At 44.1% G+C, this 9,118-nt stretch overlaps 1 pseudogene; it reads right to left on the reverse strand.

The window, feature by feature from the left end:
* Positions 1-2,445: 2,445 nt before the first annotated feature.
* Positions 2,446-3,343, reverse strand: LOC699630 (small ribosomal subunit protein uS5 pseudogene; annotated as a pseudogene).
* Between the last annotated feature and the right edge of the window lie 5,775 nt (positions 3,344-9,118).

The following is a 9,118-nucleotide window of genomic DNA, read 5'->3' on the forward strand; positions in this document are numbered from 1 at the left end:
ATCAACAAATGCATGTTGAGGCCTGGCATGGTGGCCCACACCTGTAATCCCAGCACTTTGGGAGGCAGATCACGTGAGGTCAGGAATTTGAGACCAGCCTGACCAACATGGTGAAACCCGATCTCTACTAAAAATACAAAACTTAACTGGGTGTGGTGGTGGACACCTGTAGTCTCAGCTACTAGGGAGGCTGAGGCAGGAGAATTGCTTGAACCCAGGAGGTGGGGGTTGCAGTGAGCCGAGATCACACCACTGCACTCCAGCCTGGACAACAGAGCGAGACTTGGTCTCAAAAAGAAAAAAAAGATCTGATGGTTTTATAGGAGGAAAGCCCTTTCACCTGGTTCTCATTCTCTCTTGTCTCCCGCCATGTAAAATACGACTTGCATCTTCCACCATGATTGTGAGGCCTCCCCAGCCACGTGGAACTGTCAGTCCATTAAACCTCTCTTTCTTTATAAATTACCCAGCCTGGGGTATGTCATTATCAGCAGCGCGAAAACGGACTAATACAGTAGTAGAAAGTAGTAGTAGCTTAAAAGCTGCTACAGCTCCTTGATCCATTGGTTGGATCAAAGGGGTGGTTTTTGAAGGCAGAATCACCACTCTGATACCGGGATGAAGATCACCAGTAAAAGGCAGACGTGTGGGAGCATTATCAACAATAAGCAAAATCTTGGAAGGTATGTTCTTCCCCAAACAATACTTCTCCCTGTACTGGCATAGCAATTCAGGAGTGCACCTTGGAAACGGAGCTGGGTCATCCATGACGTTTCATTGCTCCTGAAGTACAGTGGCAGCATATGCTTGTTTTTTGTTGTTTGTTTTTTAAAAGACAGGATCTCACTCTGTCATCCAGGCTGGAATGCAGTGGTATGATCATTGCTCACTACAGCCTTGAACGCCTGGGCTCAAGAGATCCTCCTGCCTCGGCCTCCCAAAGTACTGGGATTACAGGTGTGGACCACCATGCCAGGCTTCAACATGTATTTATTGATCAGCTGGAAGGCTCTGGAGTTTTCCCTGTTCCAGATCACAAAGGGTTTCAGTTTGTAACCTGCCACATTGCTCTCAAGCAAGACTGGAATTACAGGCATGAGCCACCATGCTCGGCCCCATCAGATTTTGTGAGATTTATTCACTATTGTGAGAACAGTATGGGGGAAACTGTCCCCATGATTCAATTATCTCCCACCGGGTTCCTCCCACAACACATGGGAATTATGGGAGCTACAATTCAAGATGAGATTTGGGTGGAGACACAGCCAAACCATATCCACTACCCAAGGAAGACCTTTACCCAGGCTATTACTGCAACTGAGAGAGACACTAAGAAGATACTGGTGTAATTCTAGAAGGATTACAATGTTTATGACTGCATCAAGGACCTTGCTTGAGACTGGGGCAATGTTATCAAGGCATGTCTGCATGGCATCTGGAAGAAGAAACTGAATAGGTTTGTTCATGACTTCAAAGGATTTGCCAAGGATAAGAAGGTTGCAAAAATCAACATAGCTGTGGCTGGAATTGGCAAACAAGTTTAACCTCGGTGTGGATGAGGATGCCATTGAGGAGGTCCTAGAGGTGGTTCCTAAGGAACCGATGAATGAGGGATTCTTGGAACTGGAACAGGAACACATAGCTGAAGAACAGGCAAGAGAAAAGGAAACTGCAGAAGAAAAAGAACTTCCAAGAAAATTCACAGTGAAGGGCTTAGTAGAAGCTTTTACAGACCTCAACCAGCTCCTTAAAAAGCTTGGAAACATGGACCCCCCCGACAATGAAAGGTTTTCCTTAATAGAGAGGAATGTTTATGGTGCAGTATTTTCTGACAAGAAAATCTATGATGAAAAAAGAAACAGGTCCAGGTGCAGTGGCTCACACCTGTGATCCCAGCACTTTGAGAGGCCGAGGCAGGAGGATTGCTTGAGCCCAGGAGTTCAAGAACCTGGACAACAGAGTGAGATCTTATCTCTACAACAAGGTGGCACATGCCTGTAGCTTCAGTTACTTGGGAGGTTGAGATGGGAGGATCACTTGAGCCCAGGAGGTTGAGGCTGCAGTGAGCTGTGATTGTGCCACTGCACTCCAGCCTGGGTGACAGACTGAGAATCTGTGTCCAAAAAAAAAAAAAAAAAAAAAAAAAAAAAGAAAAGAAAAAAGAAAAAAAGAAAAGGAAAAAGAAACCACCATGTATTTCATCAGAGTGATACCTCCTCAAGAAGAGCCTCAGGCAGGTCCTTTAGGAAGCATTCCAGAATAAGGCATTGTTATTACAGGAGATGACAGCCCCAGATGTGTTACTGCCCCTAGAGACCTTCCAGTGGGATGAGATGTGATGGTGGAAGGTGGGAGACAGTGATATTGATGATCTTGACCCCGTGTAGGCCTAGGCTAATGTGTATATTTGTGTCTTTTTTTTTTTTTTCAGGCTTAATTCACTTTATTTTTCTTGTATAAAAACCCTATGTTGTAGCCACAGCTGGAGTCTGGGTTGGCTGCAGCGAGACTCTGGTGTGGGTCGTGAGGAGGTGGTCAGTGAATTCCTGATAGGGAGACTTAGTGAACACAGTCTCCTTCCAGAGGTCGGGGGTCAGGTAGCTGTAGGTCTTAGAGATGGCATCAAAGGTGGCCTTGGCAAAGTTGCCCAGGGTGGCAGTGCAGCCCCAGGCTGAGGTGTAGCAGTCATCTATACCAGCCATCATGAGCAGCTTCTTGAGCACAAGCGCCGAGACGATGCCAGTGCCCGTGGGTGCAGAGATGAGGTGCACCAGCACGGAGCCGCAGCGGCCTGTCACCTTGCAAGGGACGGTGTGGGACTTGCCAATCTTGTTCCCCCAGCAGCCTCTGCGCATGGGGACGATGGAGAGCTTGGCCAGGATGATGGCCCCACGGATGGCAGTGGCCACCTCCTTGGAGCACTTAACACCCAGACCGCCGCGTCCATTGTAGTCCCCGATGGCAACAAATGCCTTGAACCTGGTGCGCTGGCCGGCATGGGTCTGCTTCTGGACGGGTATAATCTTCAAAACCTCGTCCTTGAGAGAGGCCCCTAGGAAAAAGTCAATGATCTCAGATTCCTTAATGGGCAGGGAGAATACATAGATCTCCTCCAGGGACTTCATGTCCTTGACCAAGTGGCCCAGCTTGGTGACGGACATCCACTCCTTATCCTCCGCCTTGCCTCTGCGAGCTCCGCGGCCTTGGCCCCGGCCCCGTCCAATGCCGCGACCCCGGCCCCTGATGCCACTGCCGAAGCCTCCGTGGAAGCCACCGCAGTTCCCCATCCCAGGGCCCCCAGGGCCTCCGGGCTCCCCTGCTGCACCGGCGTCATCCGCCATTTGGTGTTTTCTCAGAGAAGAAGGTATGTGTCTGTTTTTAACAAAAAAAGTTTAAAATATAAAATGTTTGTTTATTTATTTATTTATTTTTGAGATGGAGTCTCTCTCTGTTGCCCTGGCTAGAGTGCAGTGGCCTGATCTCGGCTCACTGCAAGCTCCACCTCCCGGGTTCACGCCATTCTCCTGCCTCAGCCTCCCGAGTAGCTGGGACTACAGGCCCAGCTAATTTTTGTATTTTTAGTAGAGATGGGGTTTTACTGTGTTGGCCAGGTTGGTCTCGAACTCCTGGCCTCAAGTGATCAACCTGCCTCGGCCTCCCAAAGTGCTGGGATTACAGGCGTGAGCCACTGTGCCCAGCCCCAAAAATAATTTTAAACAGGAAGAAAATTTAGTGTAGCCTAAATATACAGCGTTTATACTATCTGGAGTAGAGCACAGTCATGCCCTAGGCCTTTATAGTCACTCACCACTCACTCACTCAACCAGAGCAACTTCCAGTCCTGCAAGCTCCCTTCATAGTAAGTGCCCTATACAGATGTGTAATTTAAAAAAAATCTTTTATATCATGGTTTTACTGTACCTTTTTAAGATAAATAAATTTATTTGAGACAAGATCTCACTCTATTAACCAGGCTGGAGTACAGTGGCGTGATCAAGGCTCACTGCAGCCTCAAGTTCCCAGGCTTAAGCAATCCTCTCTGGAAGGAAGTAGGAGGGGCCACTTATGGGGTGTTGGAAATGCACCGTTTTTTGTGTTTTTTTTTTTTTTTATTTTATTTTGAGACAGAGTCTTGCTCTGTTGCCCAGGTTGGAATGTAATGGCACAATCTCGGCTCACTGCAGTCTCCACCTCCTGGGTTCAAGCGATTCTCCTGCCTCAGCCTCTCGAGTAGCTGGGATTACAGGAGCATGCCACTATGCCTGGATAATTTTTGTATTTTTAGTAGAGACGGGGTTTCACTATGTTGGCCAGGCTGGTTTCAAACTCCTGACCTTAGGTGATCCTCCCACCTCAGCCTCCCAAAGTGCTGGGATTACAGGCGTGAGCCACCGCGGCTGGCCATGCTCTGTATTTTTTTTTTTAGAGACAGATCTCACTCTGTCAGAGCTCACTGGAGCCCTGAACTCCTGGGGCTCAAGTGATCCTCCCGTCAGCCTCCCAAGTAACTGGGATTATAGGCGTGTACTATAATTTGGTTTAAGAAACAGCAAACAGGCATGCTGCTTCTTAAACCAAATTATAGTACATAGGTGTGTTCAGTTTGTGAGAATTTGCCAAGCTGTATACTTGTGTTTGTGTATTTTATGTATATTTCAATAAAAAGTTAAAAAAACAAACAAACCCAGATTCCTGGGTTGAGAAATGCCATTAAGAAAAAAAATAGGCAAGCTACAAATTGGGAAAAAATATTCATAAAACATATCTGACAAAGAACTGGTAGACAGGATATAAGGTAATTTCTTTCTTTCCTTTTTTTTTTTTTTAAGATGGAGTCTCACTCTGTCACCCAGACTGGAGTGCAGTGGCGCGATCTCGGCTCATTGCAAGCTCCGCCTCCTGGGTTCACACCATTCTCCTGCCTCAGCCTCCCAAGTGGCGGGACTACAGGTGCCCACCACCACGCCTGGCTAATTTTTTGTATTTTAGTAGAGATGGGGTTTCACCGTGTTAGCCAGGATGGTCTCGATCTCCTGACCTTGTGATCCGTCCACCTTGGCCTCCCAAAGTGCTGGGATTACAGGGGTGAGCCACCATGCCTGGCCGATATAAGAAATTTCTGCAACTTAATAAAGACAAATGACTCAATTACAGCAAAATTGACAAGAAACATGAACAGACATTTCACCAAAAAAGATATACACGTGGTCAATAAGTACATGAAATTGTGCTCAAAATTGTAAGACACAAGGGAAATGAAAATTAAAATCACATGAGGGCCAGGAGCGGTGGCCCACATCTGTAATCCCCTCACTTTGGGAGTCTGAGGTGGGAGGATCACTGGAGGTCAGGAGTTTGACACCAGCCTGGGCAAAACAGTGAGACCCCCCTGCCTCTACAAAAACAAACAAACAAACAAAAAACCCACAATGAGATAGTACTACCCACCCATGGCTGGCTAAACTTTTTTTTTTTGGGGACAGTGTCTTGCTCTGTCACCCAGACTGAAGTGCAGTGACACAATCATGGGTCACTGCAGCCTCAACCTCCTGGGCTCAAGTGAGTCTCCCACCTCAGTCCCCCAAGTAACTGGGACTAATTTTTTGTAGAGATAAGGTCTCACTATATTGTCCAGGCTGGTCTTGAGCTCCTTGGTTCGAGGCAGTCCTCTCACCTCAGCCTCCTGAAGTGCTGGGATTACAGGCATGAACCACCACACCTGGCCCACAGCTAAACTTAAGAAAGACTGGTAACACTAAATATTGGTGATGATATGGAGCAACTGGAACTCTCATACATTGTTGATGGGAAAGGCTTGGGAGTTTCTTAAAAAAACTAAATATATGCTTACCGTCTGACTCACCATTTTCACCTCTAGGTATTTACCTGAGAGAGAAAAGAAAATATATGTCCACAAAAAAGATTTGTATAAGAATGTTCACAGAAGCTTTTTTTTTTTTTCTTTCTCTAAGACAGAGTTTTTTATTCTTGTTGCCCAGGCTGGCATGATCTCGGCTCACTGCAACCTTCGCCTTCGGGGTTCAAATGATTCTTCTGCCTCACCCTCTGGAGTAGCTGGGATTACAGGCATGCACCACCACTCCTGGCTAATTTTTGTATTTTTAGTAGATGGGGTTTCACCACGTTGGCTGGGCTGGTTTCAAACTCCTGAACTCAAGTGATCCACCACCTTGGCATCCCAAAGTGCTGGGATTACAGGTGTGAGCCACTGCACCCGGCCCATGGAAGTTTTATTCCTAATAACTCCAAACTGGAAACAACTCAAATGTTTATCAGTAAGAAAATGCTAAAACACTAACTGTTTTTATCTATATGAAGGACACTATTCATTAATAAAAAGAAGTAAACTACTGATACATGTAACATGAATAAAACACTATGCTGAGCGAAAGAAGCCTAACATGAAGCAGTTTGTACTACATAATTCCATTTCTATAAAGATCTGGAATAGGCAAATCTAATCTATGGTAGAAAATAAAAACCAGAAAAAGTGATTGCCTCTTGAAGGAATAAGGAAGAGATTGACAGGAAATGAGCAAAAGAGAACCTTCTGGAGTTATGGTGATGTTTCATATTTTGATAGGGATTTGATTTCCACAGGTGTATGCAATTGTCAAAACTCAGCAAATGTACACTTAAGCAAATGTACATTTTACAATTCATTATAATGTAAATTTTATATTGAAAGGAAAACAGGCTGGGCGCGGTGGCTCAGGCCTGTAATCCCAGCACTTTGGGAGACCAAGGTGGGCGGATCACCTGAGGTCAGGAGTTTGGGACCAGCCTGGCCAACATGATGAAACTCTGTCTCTACTAAAAATACAAAAAAATTAGCCGGGCGTCTTGGCAGGTGCCTGTAATCCCAGCTCCCAGCTATTTGGGAGGCTGAGGCTGGAGAATCACTTGAACCTGGGAGGTGGAGGTTGCAGTAAGCTGTGATTGCACCACTGCACTCCATCCTGGGCAACAGAGAGACTGCATCTCAAAGGAAAAAAAAAAAAGAAAACAAAACTATAACCAAATATTGAACTCTAGTTGGTAATACGAATGATGAAATATTTAGGGAGAGTGGATAGATGTCTGTCATTTACTTTGAAATACATTTTAAAGATGAGGATGGAATGATAGATGGAGGAAAGATGATAGATGGATAGAGCAATAATGTCACTGAGATAATCTAGGTAGGTGTTCATTACAAAATTATTTCACCTTTGCTGCATGCTTAAAGTTATTTTTATTATAAAATGTAGAGAAAAATGAGTGTTTTAATGAAGTCTCTCCCAAGAAGTATTAAGTCCTGCTTAAAATATGCCACTTTTAAACATTTAATGTCAAAGATGATGTTTAAATATCAAAGGAGATTATCAGTCTGTCCTATCTAACCCTGCCAGCTAAAGATGTCATAGTCTATACTTAATAAATAGGAAATAAGTGACATAAAATAGATCAGCCAATTAAAAAAAATCAGTGCCTAAGTCTTACCCCCAAAATTTTGATCATTGATCTAGAGTGTGTCTGGGAATTTTTAAACTTCCCTAGGCAGTCTTTTTTTTTTTTTTTAATTATACTTTAAGTTCTAGGGTACACGTGTGCAACATGCAGGTTTGTTACATATGTGTACATGTGCCATGTTGGTGTGCTGCACCCATTAACTTGTCATTTACATTAGGTAAATGCTATCCCTCCCCCCTCCTCCCACCACATGACAGGCTCTGGTGTGTGGTGTTCTCATTGTTCAGTTCCCATCTATGAGTGAGAACATGTGGTGTTTGGTTTTCTGTTCTTGCGATAGTTTGCTGAGAATGATGGTTTCCAGCTGCATCCATGTCCCTACAAAGGACTCAAACTCATCCTTTTTTATGGCTGCATTGTATTCCATGGTGTATATGTGCCATATTTTCTTAATCCAGTCTGTCATTAATGGACATTTGGGTTGGTTCCAAGTCTTTGCTGTTGTGAATAGTGCCGCAATAAACATACGTATGCATGTGTCTTTATAGCAGCATGATTTATAATCCTTTGGGTATATACCCAGTAATGGGATGGCTGGGTCAAATGGTATTTCTAGTTCTAGATCCTTGAGGAATTGCCACACTGTCTTCCACAATGGTTGAACTAGTTTACAGTCCCACCAACAGTGTAAAAGTGTTCCTATTTCTCCACATCCTCTCCAGCACCTGTTGTTTCCTGACTTTTTAATGATCGCCATTCTAACTGGTGTGAGATGATATCTCATTGTGGTTTTGATTTGCATTTCTCTGATGGCCAGTGATGATGAGCATTTTCTCATGTGTCTATTGGCTGCATAAATGTCTTCTTTTGAGAAGTGTCTGTTCATATCCTTTGCCCACTTTTTGATGGGGTTGTTTGATTTTTTCTTGTAAATTTGTTTAAGTTCTTTGTAGATTCTGGATATTAGCCCTTTGTCAGATGGGTAGATTGCAAAAATTTTCTTCCATTCTGTAGGTTGCCTGTTCACTCTGGTGGTAGTTTCTTTTGCTGTGCAGAAGCTCTTTAGTTTAATTAGATCCCATTTCTCAATTTTGGCCTTTGTTGCCATTGCTTTTGGTGTTTTAGACATGAAGTCTTTGCCCATGCCTATGTCCTGAATGGTATTGCTTAGGCTTTCTTCTAGGGTTTTTATGGTTTTAGGTCTGACATTTGTCTTTAGTCCATCTTGAATTAATTTTTGTATAAGGTGTAAGGAAGGGATCCAGTTTCAGCTTTCTACATATGGCTAGCCAGTTTTCCCAGCACCATTTATTAAATAGGGAATCCTTTCCCCATTTCTGGTTTTTATCAGGTTTGTCAAAGATCAGATGGTTGTAGATGTGTGGTACTATTTCTGAGGGCTCTGTTCTGTTCCATTGGTCTATATCTCTGTTTTGGTACCAGTACCATGCTGTTTTGGTTACTGCAGCCTTGTAGTATAGTTCGAAGTCAGGTAGCATGATGCCTCCAGCTTTGTTCTTTTGGCTTAGGATTGTCGGGCAATGCGGGCTCTTTTTTGGTTCCATATGAACTTTAAAGTAGTTTTTTCCAATTCTGTGAAGAAAGTCATTGGTAGCTTATGGGGATGGCATTGAATCTATAAATT

This window comes from Macaca mulatta, chromosome 7 (assembly GCF_049350105.2).
Source record: "Macaca mulatta isolate MMU2019108-1 chromosome 7, T2T-MMU8v2.0, whole genome shotgun sequence".
Taxonomy (NCBI): Eukaryota; Metazoa; Chordata; class Mammalia; order Primates; family Cercopithecidae; genus Macaca; species Macaca mulatta.